The 16,200-nt window shown below is 50.6% G+C and overlaps 1 long non-coding RNA gene across 1 annotated transcript; it reads right to left on the bottom strand.

The window, feature by feature from the left end:
• Positions 1-170: 170 nt before the first annotated feature.
• LOC125755784 (uncharacterized) lies at positions 171-16,175 on the bottom strand. The gene is made up of 2 exons (XR_007413102.1): positions 15,866-16,175; positions 171-684 (listed from the first exon to the last, which is right to left on the bottom strand). It is a non-coding gene; the product is annotated as an uncharacterized LOC125755784 (long non-coding RNA).
• Positions 16,176-16,200: the final 25 nt, after the last annotated feature.

Here is a 16,200-nt window from a genome sequence, read left to right as displayed (position 1 = left end):
CTGCTTCTCCCTCTGCCTATGTCTCTGCCTCTCTCTGTGTGTCTCTCATGAATAAATAAATAAAATCTTTTTAAAAATAATAAAATCAAATAATAAAATCAAATAAATGGATGAGGCTAAGTGGAAACACTATAGTCCTGGATTTGAAGTATCACTATGAACCCGTGAGATATTTTTTAATAAGTATACTTTATTTTTTTGAGCAGTTTTAGGTTTACAGGAAGGACAGAGAGTTCCCATATGCCCTTCCTCTCCCTCTCTCCCCCTCGTTTCCCCTTTTATTAACATCTTGCCTTACTGGGATACATTTGTTACAACTGATAAGCCAATATTGATACATTATCATTAACTAAAGTCCATCGTTTACATCAGGCTTCACATCTTTGTGTTGTACCTCCTGTGGGTTTGGACAAAGGTAGAATGACATGTATCCACCACTGTAGCATGGTACAGAATAGTTTCCATGCCATAAAAATCCTCTGTGCTTGGGGTGCCTGGGTAGCGCAGTTGGTTAAGCATCTGATTCGTGATTTCAGCTCCTGTGGTCTCCAGGATCTCATGATCTCCAGGTCATGAGATTGGGCCCCGACATCAGGCTCTGCGCTCATCGTGGAGTCTGCTTGAGATTCTTTCTCCATCTCCTTTTGCCCATCCCCACCGTGCTCTGCCTCTGTCTCTCTCAATCTATAAATAAATAAATAAATAAATAATAAATAAATAAATAAATAAGTCTTAAAAAAAATAAATTCCTCTGTGCTCTGCCTTATTCATCTCTTCCTCTTCCCACCTTCCAGCTGCTGGCAGCCACTGATCTTTTTATTGTCTTCATAGCTTTGCCTTTTCAAGAATGTCATATACCTGAAGTCATACAGTATGTGGCCTTTTCAGATTGGCTTCTGTCACCTAGCAATATATATTTCAGGTTTCTCTATGTCTTTTCATGCCTTGATATCACTTTTCTTTTTAGCACTGAATAACATTCCACTGTGTGGATATATCATAGCTTATCTGTTCACCTACTGAAGGGCACCTTGGTTGCTTTCGTGTTTTGACAACTATGACTCAAGAAATATTTTATCTTTAAAAAAAAAAAGCTGTATTCCCTAGCTCCATCCACTAAAAATAGAAATATATCAGAAATATATATCATATCAGAAATAGTGACCAACCTGATAGCAATGAGCATTACTTAAACCTCCACTGTGGTCTCTACATACCACCCCCCACTCCAAGAAACCCTGGTTTCTTGGAGAAATAGCTGATTCCAGGCAGAATATATACAAGATGAGTCTAGGGCATCTTGTTATTCCAAAAAGCAAGGAAGTTATCAAAGTCTTCTGGGGTCAGAAGTCCTCGGGGGCCAACCTATGAGGCTCTTTCTGGCCACATGAGATCATTTGAGCATCAATAGGAACAATAATTGCAGAGGATTAAAAAAAACAGCAAATAACATTAAATCCCTCTGTTCGTCGTGATACGTTTAAAACTCAATTAACAAAAAAATAACAAAAAAATAACTCCAGGGACACCTGGGTGGTTCAGTGGTTGAGCATCTGCCTTTGGCTCATGATCCGGGGTCCTGAGATCAAGTCCCACAGCAGGCTCCCCATAGGGGAGCCCTCTGCCTGTATCTCTGCTTCTCTCTGTGTGTCTCTCATGAATAAATAAAGTCTTAAAAAAAAAAAAAAACTCCAAGGTGGAGAGGTGTGGACAGAAAGAAGGAGGGAGAGAAAGAGAAGGAGGGCGGGAGGGAGGGGGAGGGGAGACTACAGATTGAAAGAGGCTTAAGAGACACGTATGGTCTTTTCTGTAAGGCATAAAAACATTTACGAGACAATCAGGGAAATGTAAACATTGACTAGGTATGTGAGATGATAATTTCTACAGGTGTGATAATGGCATTATGGCTGCCAGCTTTAAAAAAAAAAAAAGATATCCTTATTAGGAGTGGCTAAGTGGTTCAGTGGGTTAAGCATCTGCCTTGAGCTCGGGTCACGATCTCAGGGTCCTGATATCGAGTCCTGCATCAGGCTCCCTGCTCAATGGAGAGTCTGCTTGGCCCTCTTCCTCTGCCCCTCAGCTCATGCTCTCTCTTTCTTGCTCTGCTCTCTCTCAGATAAATAAATAACATCTTTAAAAAGAAAAAAGGCATCCTCATCATTTGAAAAGATAAACCAAAATAGTTATGATTGAAATATTAGAGAGTCCAAGATTTGCCAAACAATCCATTGGTACATTATACTCTCTACTTTTATATATGTTTGAAATTTTCCAGAATAAAAAACCTTATCAAAAATAAAAAATAAAAGCACTTTTTACCAAGGCAGAAGCAGGATCTCTTGTGTCTCTGATGTTTTTATGTGGTCACCTCTGTGTAAATGTGGCCTGAATGGATACTCACTTTCCAATACTCCTTCTTTCTTCTCCGTACCTTATGGTGAGTTGGTGTTAACCTGCCTGAGCAGGAGGGGACATGGGTGATGCCCTCTCCACATATCAGCTGCACCCTGGGAATAAGCACCAACCACTGGGTAGAGGGAACCAAGCTGAGTTTGGAGCCAACTTTCATGAGCGAGGTAGGAACATTATAAACCCAACATTTCAGGGCGGGCTCCTCTCTGGGTCATGTGCAGCACTGGGTGCTCACAGACAGATACAAGCCAGGTGGATGAAAGCAGGCTCATGTAATGATTAAGAGTCTGGGCTCTGAAAGACATGGATTAAAATCTCAGCTCTCCCAGCATGTGCCTTCACCTGTCTGAGCCTCAGTTTCCCCATCTGTGGATTGAGAACAATCTGAGTACCTTCCTCAGAGGCTGTCATATGGATTCAGCATTAAGAATGGTGGCGCACTGAGCTCAGCCAGGCTGGAGCAGTACCCAACACATGGTGGTCACTGCTGCTCCTACTCCTGCTGCTGTTATTGTATATTAATTATTAGATAGCCAAAATATAAAGTAGGGTTTTTCCCCCAGAATTATTCCTTATATTTGCTTCCTTACAGGGTATGCTGTGTTATGGAGCACTTTCTCAATTATTTCATTTTGACCAATGCAATGCTATTTGGGAAAGATGCATTATCCTGAAGTGACCTCAATTCACGCTGATTTTGGATGTTAATCACAGTAACCTGACAAATGGGCTAAAAGAGATAAAGTAATTTTGTGTAGCTTTAGAATCTCTCCTGGGAGTGTGGCCTTGCACACACAGGGGCTGGATGCTGTTTCAAAGAAGCCTTTTACAGTCCACTTTATAAATGCATTATAGAAGCTGTACAGATTATGAATTTATGCCAACAAGCAGAGTAAGTATATAACCTGTGGCATAATGTTTGGCAAATAGGTATCTGCGCTGAGGGACAATTACAGCACCACATGTGAATTTGTATGTCAAGCAACTTAGAAGTGGACGCTGATGACAAAATGCAAAATGATGCTGGGCATCTTGAAAAGTGGTTTAGTCAAGACAAAGGACACAGATTCAAAAATGCAGGCGAAGCAAAGGCAACACAAGCAAAAATAGATACATTGGATTTGAAGATTAAAAACTTCTGCTCAGGGGTGCCTGGATGGCTCAGTTAGTTGGTTAGGAGTCTGCCTTCGGTTCAGGTTATGATCCCAGGATTCTGGTTTCAAGCCCCTCAGTGGGGGGGTCTGCTTCTCCCTCTGCTCCTATCCACACTCATGCACTCTCTCGCTCTGTCGAATGATTAGATAACATCTTTAAAACAAAACAAAACAAAACAAAAACAAAACAACTTATGTTCATCACAGGGCACAGTCAACAGAATGAAAAGGCAACCCAACTGTATGGGAGACAATATTTGCAAATCATAGACCTGATAAGAGGTTAATATCCAGAATATATAAAGAATTCTTACAACCCAACAACACAAAGCACCAAACATGGGCAAAAGACTTGAACAGACATCTTTCCAAAGAAGACACACAAATGGCCAGTGAACACATGAAAATATGCTTTGCTTCACTATTCATTAGGGGTATGCAAATCAAAACTGCAATGAGATACCTCCTCATGCTCATTAGGATGCTACCAGTAAAAAAATAAGAGGACATGGAGAAATTGGAACTCCTGTGACCTGCTGGTGGGAAAGTAAACTGGTGCAGCCACAATGAAACACAGTATGGTGGTTCTTCAAAAAATTGAAATATAACTGCCATATGATCCAGCGATCCCACTTCTGGGTATATATCTAAAAGAATAGAAAGCAGGGCAGCCCAGGTGGCTCACCGGTTTGGCGCTGCCTTTGGCCCAGGGCATGATCCTGGAGACCCAGGATCGAATCCCACGTCAGGCTCCCTGCATGGTGCCTGCTCCTCCCTCTGCCTGTGTCTCTGCCTCTCTTTCTCTCTCTCTCTCTCTCTGTCTCTGTCTCTCATGAATAAATAAATATTAAAAAAAAAGAATAGAAAGCAGGGATTCGAAGAAATATATGTATACTCATATTCATAGTAGTCTTATTCACCATAGCCAAGGGATAGAAGCAACTCAAGTGTCCATCAACAGATAAATGGAAAAACAGAATGTGGTATATATGTACAGTGGAATATTATTCAGTCTTTAAAAGTAAGGAAATTCCAACACATGCTATAACATAGATGAACCTTGAGGACATAATGCTAAGTGAAATAAGCCAGTCACAAGTGAACAAATATGCATGATTCCACCTATCTGAGATATCTAGAGTAGTCAAACTCATAGAGACAGAAGTAGAATGAAGTGGTTGCCGGGGGCTGGGAAGAGGAGAGGATAGGGAGTTAGTGTTTAATGGGAACATGATTTCAGTTTTGCAAGATGCTTAGAGCTCTGGAGATGGATGATAGTGATGAATGCTCAACAAATATAACTCTACTTAATGCCGCCAAACTGTATGTTTAAAAATGGTTAAGTGGGGAGCACCTGGGGGGCTCAGTTGGCGGAGTGTTAGACTCTTGACCTCAGCTCAGGTCTTGATCTCAGGGTCCTGAGTTCAAGCCCCACATTGGGTTCTGCACTGGGTGTGGAGCTTACTTTTTAAAAAAAGGTTAAGATAGTAAATGTTATGTGTATCTTATCACAAAAATAATAAAAAGGAAAAAATACAAGAGCTTGAAACTAAACTGTCTCAGAAATTACATGAAAAATAGTTTATTTATATTTATTATCTTTTACTCTTTTTTTTTTTTTAAGGCGGGAGGCAGAGGGTGAGGGAGAGAGAGACTCTTAAGCAGTCTCCATGCCCAATATGGAGCTCAGTCTCATGACCCTGAGATCATGACCTGAGCCGAAATCAAGAGTCAGATGCTCAACAGACTGAGCCATCCAGGCATCCCCTATGCATTATCTCTATTTCTCTCTCTCTCTCTTTTTTAAAGATTTTATTTATTTATTCATGAGAGACACAGAGAGAGAGGCAGAGACACAGGCAGAGGAAGAAGCAGAAGTCTCCTTCTCCCTATGGGGACTCCAGGATCACGACCTGAGCTGGAGGCAGATGCTCAACCACTGAGCAACCCAAGCATCCCTATATTATCTCTTTTTAACCCATCTGTCAGGTTACTGATATAAATATCTAAAAGTATAATAAAAATTGTGATTGGGATGCCTGGGTGGCTCAGCGGCTAAGCGCCTGCCTTCAGCCCAGGACATGGTCCTAGGGTCCTGGGATCGAGTCCCACATCAGGCTCCCTGGGGGAAGCCTGCTTCTCCCTCTGTCTGTGTCTCTGCCTCTCTCTCTGTGTCTCTCATGAATAAATAAATAAAATCTTTAAAAAAAATTGTGATTGTAATTTTGCAGGTAATACCCACCTTGTAAATGTAATATTTTAAGTAGGCATGTGACAGTTTCAGCATCTTCAGTTTACATACTCAAACTGGCCAAATACATTTGGGGGATATCTTCCCACTAAAGAAATATGAGGGTGCTTCCCATCCCTTCGCATCTCTTCTCACATGCTCAGGGCATATGTGGAATCCTCTGGCATCAGGACTGTTTCTCCCAGCCAGGCTCTCCTTGGGACAGCCTGGCCGTCTCCAACATTCTGGGCTCCCCTACAGCCTAGAACCCAGCATTCAGGGCCTTAAGACTCTCACAAAGCCTGCCCTACTCCCCAGTGGGATTCTTCCTAAATGCAGAAAGTATTTGGTATCTAAAAGGCTCGTGTTTGTTGTGTACCTTTTAATATTCTTGTAAAAGAAATGGCTGGAAATGAAGTTTTAATTTTTTTTAAGTTTATTTATTTTCAAGTAATCTCAACACCAACAGGGATCCCAAGATCCCATGATCCCAAGATCAAGAGACGCATGCTCTCCCAATTGAGACAGCCAGGCGTCCCGGGAAACAGATTTTTACATTTGTTCCTGTATCTCAACACTCTGAAAACAGTTTTCCTTTCACAGGGTCCCCTTGGGGCTGTCATCTTCCAATTGGCCCCATAGTGAGCTCCCAGGATGGGAAGCTGGCCTGCCGGTCCTCTGCTCACAAGTGGCAGACAAGGTAGCCTTGAAGGTGGAATTCTGACAGTCACCACTAGGCACTGGGTGCTTATGAACGGGACCAGGGCCCTGGCCGCATCCGCTTGTCCCCTTGCACTGTGAGACCATCACAGCCCCCCCCCCCCAGAACTGCCTTTATGGCTGCCTTCAAGACTCCCCAGAGATCATTCCCTCCTTTCCTCACATTCTCTCATCCCCACCTCCAGCCTCTTAGCTCCTCCCAGTCTCTAAGTCTCTGCTGCCTTAATCTTCCCAGACTGTTCCACCCTCCCCCAGAATCTAGCAGGCCCAAGTCTTCCTCTGCATCTTCTCTACCATGGGTTGTGAATCCACGCATCTTCAATCTTATCCTTAGTGCTCCTGGGTAGAAGGGAAGGGAGTAAGGGGGATGAAGGAAATAAGATGATCATTCAGTACAATCAGATTCATCTTCTGCCATGAGAATCCGTTTCTTGCCTGGCTGGAGTCCCCAGCTGCTCTACATGGGAGAGGCAGATCCCCAACCATCAAATGAGCACAATGTGGACCATGTTATATTTCAAGGGCACTTGTCCCCTCTGTGTCTTGTAGAATCCTTTCCATTGCTTTGACACTGAGTCCTACCCTCCCCATCACTCCTCTCTGATCCTTCCTGGGTTTCTCCTTGAGACTGTGGGGGGCGGGGGTGGGGAGCTTCCATCTTATCCTGAAGGAGCCACACGTACTGCTGTAAACACTGAGGGGGACCGAAGCTGGTCCAGGGGGCAAAAGAAGGCTTCTGGGAGGCAGTGATGCTTACACTGAGGTGAGAAGGATGAATAGGAGTAAGCTAGGGAAAAGGAGCAAAGACAACCTTCCAGGCAAAGGGAAGAAACAGCCTGATCACACGCTGCAAGCAGGAGAGAGTATGCGCTGCTTGAAAAGCTAAAGTAAGCACAATTGCTCTGTGAGTGACACAGGGAGTAAGGGGGAAGGAGGTGGAGATGAGGCCAGAGAAGTGGACATGGGCCAGGAGGCCTTAGAGGCCTAGACTTGGAAGCTTTTCCTGGGTTTGGAAAAGCTCTTCTAGGGAGAATAACTCTGCCAGGCAGATTGTGTGGGCTGATGTGTAGATGGATGTCGGGACGCGGGGACCAAATTTTCTGCCTCCTCTGTGCGCTGGGAACAGTTGCAAGGCTGCCTGGATCCCACAGAGCTCAACAGCACGCCCAACTCACCACCCTTCTGAGGCTGCTCAGCACCCACAGGTGAGAGTATAAGGGCAGTAGCTACTGGCCTGGCTTTGCCATTTAATGACCTTGAGCCAGGCATTTCCCCCTCTCTGAGCCTCGCTTTCCCCATCTGCACAATGGGCATCGATGCCAGCTACCTCACAGGCTTTAGAACTCTGTAAGATCACAGATCTTGCAGGCTTCACCAAGGGCCTGGTATCACAAGTCATCAATAAAGGTGCGGTAGTATCGTCGCTACTATTAGTATTGTTGATGCTTGCAGCTTGTCCCAATTCCTGAGCGCTGTTCTGTCCGTTGCTTGCTGAACTGTCTCTGGATCAGATACTGCCAAGCCCTGGGACTGGGATGCTCTACTTCTTTGCATAAATGTGCATATTGCACTGAGGAGAGCCCCTCCTTCTACGGAGGGTCCAGCGGGGTTGCTCGGGGGACACATTCCAGAAAGAATAACCGTGTAACATGAAACCCTGAATCTGGAAACACAACCTCTATGGGAAATTAGAGGGTAAGGTCTGCTCTGCGGACCGCCCAGCCTCATTCCATACAAAAGGGATATTGAGACCCAAAGGCCTGGTCACTTGGCCTCCTGCCGGAGGCCTTACCACAGTCAGAGAGATCTTCCTAAAAGAAATCAAACTTGGCCATGGCACGGTGCTGTTGAAACCCTCCTGTGGCTCCCCACAGCCCTCAGGTTCAAGCTTATTCTCTTCATCATGACCCACAATGCCACGTGGTCAGCCTCCTGCCCACACCTGTAGCCACATCCTTGTTCTAACCTAGCCATACATGCTTCCAATAGAGCAAGTTCTTTCCTGCCTCAGGACCTTTGCACACCAATGACCCTCTTGCCCTCTCTATCAGGTCACTGCCAATTCTTCCAGATTCAAAAGCCCACAGACCTTGTTGAACCTCCAAATAGTAGTGGGAAGTAGTAATATCATCCCTATTTGCTAGCTAAAGAAACTGAGGCCCTGAGAACCACCACGTGGCTCCTCAAACTAAACTCCAAACCATGTCAGCCAGACTCCAGAATCTTTGCTCCCCCAAGAGGAAGCACCTGGTTACACCTCCATCATAACAGAAGAGTGAAAGTGGCTGAGCCACTTGGCTCCATTGAATCAGAATAGGACCAATGTGGCACAGAGCAAAGACACTGAAGTCACAATTAATGCATTCAAAACCCAACATGGCCACTCATCCACCTGTGGTTTAAGGCGAGACATATGACCTCTCTGAAGCTCAGTTTTCTCATCTGTGAAGTGGGGCGCACTGTGAGTATTCAGGAACCACACATGGGAAGCGCCTGGCATGTGGTACATTCTCAGCGGATGGCATGACACCACCCTTCCTTGATGCATCTGGGGAGGCCGCACCAGTCCAGACCAGCCCATCCCAGATGAAACTTGCATCACCCGAGGTTAGGCTGCTGGGGCCTGGGAACCATCCCTGCCCTGTTTTCTGTTTTGGGTTTTGTGTTTCCCAGCGTTTCCTTTGGAAAAAGTCCAGCTTCCTCCCTGCTGGAAGGAGGCAGGAGGGGATTGTTCACGCCTGGGCCTGGATGCCCAAGGGAGCTGTGTGGGGAGGTGACAAGAGCCTGGGGTTTGGAGTCCAGCCAGTCCAGGTCTGAATCCAGAATCTGACACTGAAAGGCTGTGTGACCCCGGGCAAGTGACTTTACCTCTCTGCAGAAGATCTCCTCACCTGTTAAGAGAAGTCTCAGGACTTCTACCTCAGAGAGTATTGAACACAGATGAGGGACTGAGATGAGAGAAGATTCTGGATGTACTTCCTCAGTGTGCATACAGTGATTCCTTTGAGGAGGTGTTGAAGATGGGGAAGGAGCTTACATCAGGAGTTACCACTGCTAAACAGAAGAGGGTGGGTGTCCTGTACCAGGGGGAGGGAAAGATTGGGGGGAAGGGGGAAAGACACAATTCAGCTCTAGATTATCAATCACCCTGCTGGAATGAGGGTCCAACATGATCACACCTCTGATTTTTCAGCAGAAAAATCTATATTTTCACCCAAAATCTCATGACATGATAAGGAGTATATCCTGTATGATTCCACTTATATATAGTTCAAAAATAAGGCAAAACTCATGTATGGTGCTGGAAATCAGGATAGTGCTTTCCTTGGAAGAGGGATGGGTAGTGCCCTGGGAGGGAGCACAAGGAGAGATTCTGGAGAGCTGGAAATATTCTCTTGATCTGGGTATTGGGAACATGAGTGTGTCCCCTTAGTAATTTTATGCTTTGTGCACTTCTCTATGTGGATATTATACTTCAATAAAAATGCTAAAATAATTTTAGAACAAATAAATCAAGGCTGCAGTCCTGGGAAGAGAGATAGTATGGGCCCAAGCTGAATGCACCTGCAGGCTGCATCCTGCACACCAGCAGAGCATGGACGCTCTTAGCCCGACACCCCGAACTGAGTCCTCACCCTTACGGAGCACTTCTGCTTTCCCAGACACCCAGGAGGACCGCCTGTTCTGCCCCGCCCCAGCTGCCTCAACAGAGCGGGAAGCCACATCTCTGTTCAGTCTGCCTGTTTGGCCAGATCCTGCTGAGCTCAAATTCTAGAGAAATAGGCATAGTCTGTCACTTCAATGATAAAGCGACACCCCAAGACCACCTTTATTTATTATCCATCTCACTTCATTAAGAATACCCAGGGCACAGTAACCAAAAGGCAGGCATAGTTCTGTTTCCAAGAACACCTTTCTAGAATCTGGATTTCACAAAGCCTGCCTCCCAGCCCTGAGCAGCTCCCAGTCCTGAGTGGCAGCAAACTCAACTGGCAGCATCCCTGGCGCCCACAAGCCCTGGTGTGAGAGGGTTGGCAGTGGGACTGCCCCCGCTCCGCCCCTCTGCCTGGTCCGGATATCTTAGTTTTATTTTTATTTCCACTCTCATTCTTTTCTTTTCTGAGGGCCAACAGAAGAAGCACACGCCTCCTATATAAAGCGGCACTCGCCAAAACAAATGCACATCAAATGCATTTATTTGCACAGACACTCATAAAAACTTTACTAGACACCAAATAATTACAGGAAGGGGCAAACCTCCAACTCCGCCAATCCCCAGCGTTTTGAAGTGGATTTAAGATAAAGATCAAATAGGATGGGTGCTGGCCTCAGCATCACACCCAGCCCCCTTCCCAGCTAGAGACCCTCAGGGTGGAGACGGATGAACTTTTTTTTTTTGCTTTTGTGAATTTGTGTCCAATTCATATAAAATGTTTTTCTGAAAGTTATTCTTAGTGTCCTAATGGGACTTTTATGACTTCATATACAGTTCTTGGCTTTTTCTTTGTTCTGGCTCAGGTCCTTGGTAGGGGAAGCCCCTAGTTCTAGATGGGTTGCTGAAATAACCCAGCCCATCCATTTGGCAAGAAAGGCAAAGATGCTTCAGGAAAGTGGCTTTTAAAAAATAAATATAAATGGCACCTTGAGAGTCCCTCCCACCTGGTCAGTTTTGATGCACTAGGCTGAAACCCCTAATTCTGTTGCCTTCCAAAGCAACTTTCAGACCCAGGCTTCATAGCCAGGGCAATCGGAGAAGGCTGAGGCTGTCTGTGCTGGACATTGGGGCACCCCCCTGCCCCCAAGCCTCCTGCACCCAGCCCACAGCTGTCTGGATCTGAGTTTTGCCTGCCCTAAAGAAAAACAAATGGCTGAGCTCAGCATGTGTCTGAGGTCCTGATAGGGAGGGGAGGAGGCAGCTGTGATCTTCCCAAGTCCCAGGGACTCCTTTCATCCAATTATTTACCAAATATTTATAGAGGCCTACTATGTGCCAGGCACCGTGGTAAGCACTTATATTTCACCATCTCAACAATCCTGTGGGAGAGATGCTACTACTCTGCCCCCTTTGCAGATGAGGAAGCTGAGGCACAGACAGAGGGCAGCACTTTCCAGAGTCCCACAGCCAGATCCTGAACTAGACCTTGGTGACTCCCCAAGACCTGCTCTTGACCACTCCAATGTACTGCCTGGCCAGTGGAAGACCTTAGCTGTGAGCCACCTGGCCATGGCACTGTCCTCTCCTGTCCTGAGGACAGACAGAAGGCTTTAGATCTGAGCCTGAGCTCTTAACCCGCCAGGGAGGAATTCCATGACTAATGTCCCACACTTTGCACTTGAAAAGTCATGGGCCTGTAGCCAGAGCCCCCACTAGCTGGTTGAGGTGGGACTGGGCTGCAGGAGGATAGAAGGACTCGGCCCGGGGCTGGGAAGTCCTCCACACTGCACACAAGCATGTACCAGCACAAGGCCTCAGAGCCACTACACTGTATCTCACCAACAAAACGCTGCCTAAAATCCTGTTCTCTGCCACGTCCTTCTCACTAGCCTTAGAAAACCCCGGATGGGAAAGTGAGAACCCACACTCAGCCCTGGGTCAGCAGGACCCCAGCTTGGGCCTCTCCTCAGTCATCCCTCTTTTTTTGACCTCCACATGGTTCAGGGGCTCTGTGAGCTCTCCACAGGCACAAGAAGACCACAGAAACCTTTCTCTGGGCTCTGGGAAGATGACCGGGTTACTTATCACACACACTCTTCTCTCTGCTGGCTGAGAAGAGGCCTGAGCCTTTGCTCCACATGTCCTGGGGTCAGGCCTGCTGTGGTCCTCAGAAGAGAGCATGGTCCCCACTGGCTCTGAAGGTGGGGGCATTCCACCTCTGATATTGCTGTCCTATTCCACTTCCAGAGCTCCTGGATTCCCAGATCCCAGCTGCCACCAGGGAATAGTGGGCCCCAAGCCCGGCCATGTGTTGGGGTGGCTCTGGTCCAATCTGCTTCCAGCAGATCTGAGGATTGTCAAGGCCAATGGTATGGGGGGGGGGTGTCACTGGACAGGTCCAAGTGCTCACTCTGGCAACCCTGACAGCCCTGACTCTCCTGCAGGGTGGAACTGGGCATCTGTGCAGCCCCTCCTCCTCGCCTTCATGCTCCCCAGCACTCACTCCGCTGGGCATTGGCGGGTACTTCATCCCTGCCCAGGATCCTTGCTTCTAGCTGGGGTTGTAAATTGGGAGGGGACTTGGGTTCGGCTCTGGTCAGAAGCACAGATGGGGAGGATGGACAGGACTCCACTGTGGGGAGGGGGTGGTCATAGGGCCGCATTTGGAAGGCCAGTAGCAGAGGCAGGCGCAGGGAGTGCAGGGCCCCAGCAAGGGGGTATAGGGAAGGGCTCCGTGGAGATGAGGCATCAGCAGGATTGTGAGAGCTGTGACTCCCGCCTAGAGCTTCCCTCTCAGTTCTTGCTTCCTTCCCAGCAATTCCAAAGAGCCAGGCTGGGTCTTTCCTTAGGTGGAGAAAATCTGAAACTGTTTCTGCGGCTGAAGTCCAAGCCACAGAAAATCCCAGACAGGCGGGAGCGCCTGGGGGTGAGCCGCTGGGGGCGTCACAGGTCCGTGGATGCCCCGGGGGGTGTGGGCGGTCGCCAGATCCTGCTGGCTCTGTTGCACCGAGCAAGATGCCGCAAGCTGCCTACAGATGGCACCTGACGGGGCCTGGGCTCCCCATTCTACCGTCCAGCCAGCCACTTCTTCAGCAAGGGAAAGGGTTGGGAGGGCAGGAGCCGGGACTGTGCTTGAGAGAGACCTGGGTGTTCTGCGCATCTGTGTTTGGAGGAGCCAGACCGCGGACTCAGCTCGGAGAAAGAAGGACCCCGGAGCAGGGACAAAGGGCAAAGAAAAGGACTCACATGGCGATGGATCGGAGCGTGGAGGTGTGGCGAGGGGATGGACTGACACAGAGCAAGGGGGATGTGGAGCGGGATCCCAGGTTTGTGGGCTGAGCAGCCCCACTCCCAGACCAGAAAGAGCAGCCGCTGCCTGGGCCGGACATGTACCTAGAAGCCTCGGGGGGTGGCTCTGAGCACCTTCTGTGGCCCTCCAAGTGTGGGCCCTGGTGGGGTGGGCCGTGACTCCGGCAGGGGCGTGGGGGTGAGGCACCAAGATTGTATGTGCCCCAGGACAGACCAACCCAGGGCACCAGAGCAAGGCTGCTGGTACGTTCTCCTGCTCTGAGAACTTGCTTTTGGGTGGCCCTAGGAACGCGACCCCAACTCAGCTCTGGACATCAGACCCAGGGTCACAGAAGTCACAGAGGCCGGGCCACAGGGGCCCCCATTTGGCTGAAGGGGAGAAATGAGAGGAAGAGGCTGGTTGCAGGGAAGGCGGGGGAGACGGGAGGAGGATGGAACGCTGCATCCAGAGCGTGGGGTCCGGGATGAGTGCGCAGGGCCTGAGTTGGGAGCGGATTCCCAAGTGCGCTCTGAAGGTAAAAGCGAGGGTCTGGGCCTGGAACCGGGCCGGACCTCTGGCCCACAGGCAGCCGGTGCAAGAACGCAACGCTGCCAGCAGAGGGCAGAATGCGCCCGGTCGGTTCGCCAGTGCCGCGCCGGGCATCGCGCGCCCGAATTTTGCCTGCCCGGCTTCTCCCACAGCTCGCGCCCCGGGTCCCAGTTGCCCGAGGAAGGCAGCCCGGGCCCAGGCCCAGGCCCAACCTGGGGAGCTCAGGGCCTTCCAGGCTGCACAAGGACAAGGCACCAAGGGCGTATGAGAGAAGCCACATAGCCCCTCACCCCCCGTCCCGGAGACAGACACACAAAGACGTGGAGAAATACCCGGAGCAGCCACCAAAAGCCACGCGCAAACACACACATAACACCCCCCCCCAAAAAAAAAACTCTAAAAGACACGCAAGCCCACAGAGCCATTCAGAAACTCAGAGACACACTCAGACACACAAAGATGACACGAAGACACATAAACAGAAAAGTGCCCCAGACACAATACAGTGGCTGAGAGACACACAAAGCCGTCGGCACCCACGTACAACGACACCGACACCGGGACACACAGAAAGGCCTAGAAACGTACAGAGGATACAGGGGCGTGTTAGGACCCGCAGATGCACACGCACATGTGCACGGGAATCACACCCAGATACAGATTCGCACACTCCGAGCCCAGAAAGTCTCGGGCACACGGAAATACTGCATTTGCGCGCAGACACGCGTGCACAGGCACGCAGCCGATCCGAGGAGGGCGCATCGACGCGCACGCACACAGGCACCCACCGACACACACGCAGGTACCGGGATGGGGCGGGAGCCTTCGAAGCCTCCACAAAGCCGGGCCCCTCCGCGGGGCCCGGCGGCACAGGGGGCCACTTCTGATCGAGCCTCCGGCAGGCTCCAAATCCGATCCGCCCTCTCGCCTCCGGCGGGGTCAGGGGACCCGCCTCCCGCGCCCTCCGCCCCCGCCCCGCTCCGCGCCGCTGCTCCGTTCCGGGAGGGGTCGGGGCCGCCCCGCCGCGGCTCGAGGGGCCCCCCAGCGCCTGCCCCGGCCCGCACCGGCCCCCCTGTTCCTGGGCGAGCCGCGCCTCCGTGGACTCCCAGGAGCCGAAGACACAGCCAGCCTAGGCGCGGAGCACTGCGGCCCGACGCCGCGGCCTGCGCTGGGAGCGAGCGAGCGCGGGGGCCGGGCCGGGCCGGGTGGGTGCCAGGCCTTTCGCTCCCCAGCGCCAACGCCCACTTTGCCCGGTCTGACCAGGATGCTGCCCCGGCCAGGTGCCGCCTACGGACCCCTAGCCGGGCTCCTCGGCCACCAAAAGTAGCCTCTCCCGGCCGCCGATCCCGTTTCCATCGAGCAACCCAACACACATCGTCCAGGGCCTCGGGTTACCGACCCCAGGGCCACCCCCACCCCGCACCCGCACCCGCACCCCCGCCCTGCAACTGCAAATTCTCATCTACCGCCCCAACCCCTGACCAAGGACCCCCTTCTCGGACCTAATCGTCCTCTAACCTCTCCGCGCCTAACCTGGGCCTGACCCTCCTCGCCTGCCCAGCGGAGACATCTCCCGTCCTTGATCGCAGCGCTCTTCCAGGATCTTCGCCCACCCCTCCACCCCTCCACCCGACCTCTGCCACGCCAGAATCCTTTCCCGACCCCTCACCCCAAATCCGGGGCCCAGCCCCTTCTCCCCGGGCCAGGACCCCGTTCGGCCATCCCCGGGCCAGCAGCCCTTCCCTCCCGACGGTCCCCGCCCCTCAACCCGAGCAGCCAGCCTGTCCGCGGACCAGAAGGGTCCCGGGAAGGGCGCCGCCGCCCAGGGGACGTCAACTCAGCCCGGAGCGACCTACCTCGGCCGACAGACGGGGTCCCCGGGCGGCCACTCCGGGCGGCGCCTTCCCCCGGCGAATCGGCTGCGCTCCCCGCCGTCCGCGCAGCCCGGCCTCGCTCGGGGCCACTCCTCTTAGCGCCGGAGCTTTACAAACACGCTAATAATAAAGACGGCGGGAAAGAGAAGAGGAAGGCTCAGTCCCCGACTCCCAGATCAGTTTTTCCAAGGGGTGGGGCAGAAGGATTGGATTCGAAGGCGACCCAAAGTTCTTGCAAGGGGCCAGCGGGCGCTCGATCTGGCCGGGGCGCGGGGCGCGGGGCGCGGGTCAGGCGCGGAGCGGGGCGCAGGCTGGGG

Source organism: Canis lupus, chromosome 9, assembly GCF_003254725.2.
Source record: "Canis lupus dingo isolate Sandy chromosome 9, ASM325472v2, whole genome shotgun sequence".
In the NCBI taxonomy this organism is placed as follows: Eukaryota; Metazoa; Chordata; class Mammalia; order Carnivora; family Canidae; genus Canis; species Canis lupus.
This window is presented reverse-complemented; position numbering and strand designations above follow the sequence as displayed.